Source organism: Sinocyclocheilus rhinocerous, unplaced genomic scaffold, assembly GCF_001515625.1.
Source record: "Sinocyclocheilus rhinocerous isolate Xijiao unplaced genomic scaffold, SAMN03320098_v1.1 scaffold927, whole genome shotgun sequence".
Classification (NCBI taxonomy): domain Eukaryota; kingdom Metazoa; phylum Chordata; class Actinopteri; order Cypriniformes; family Cyprinidae; genus Sinocyclocheilus; species Sinocyclocheilus rhinocerous.
In genome coordinates, this window is record NW_015649229.1 from 243,117 (window position 1) to 243,852 (window position 736).

Below are 736 nucleotides of genomic sequence, written 5' to 3' on the forward strand. Positions count from 1 at the left end.
TGTGTGTGTGTGTGTTTCTGTTAAACAACTTAAGCCTCGTCGAAACAATAACAAATAAACTATATTGCACAATGACTAGTCTCTCTTTTACTATTTTAGGTAACTCAGAGTGATGCTCCTGATGTGTTTTTAAAATGTCATAATTACGTCTAACCACTTTTATCTGCAGAACAGTTTACACTGAAAACACAGGGGGAACAGATTTTTCCAGAGGCCTGAGAAAAGAGGTTCCCTCCCAGTATATTACCTTCTGAGGATTTATAGATTCAAGATTTTTATTTGTCGCATACATGGTTATATAGAGAATATATGACCAGCAGTGAAATGTAAGTCAGGTCCGCTCCATGGACAGTGCAATTATTAAAGAATACAAACACAATGTGAGGGGGAAACAGGGAAACTGAATTCACCGGAACACCGGCTGCCATGATGATTCAAACTGCGGTCGGAAGCTTTACTGAAAGTACGCCCTGAACAGTGCGGGTGGGCGTGGTCTTTGTACAAGGGAGCGATGACTCATGAATATTAATTATTGGACGTGTCTCTCCCAAGCGGCAACCTCCCGCTCTCTCTCGTGAAGCCAACAAGGAAGTGACTTAAACTGTAATTCGTCAACTGGCCGCTAGAGTCTGGCTGCAAAAGGGAGTCAATCCCAATTTTTTTATAAGTCATCCGTTTAAATTATATTAAGCCTTAAAGTTCAGCGTTATTAAGGGCGTGGCCACTTGAGTGACAG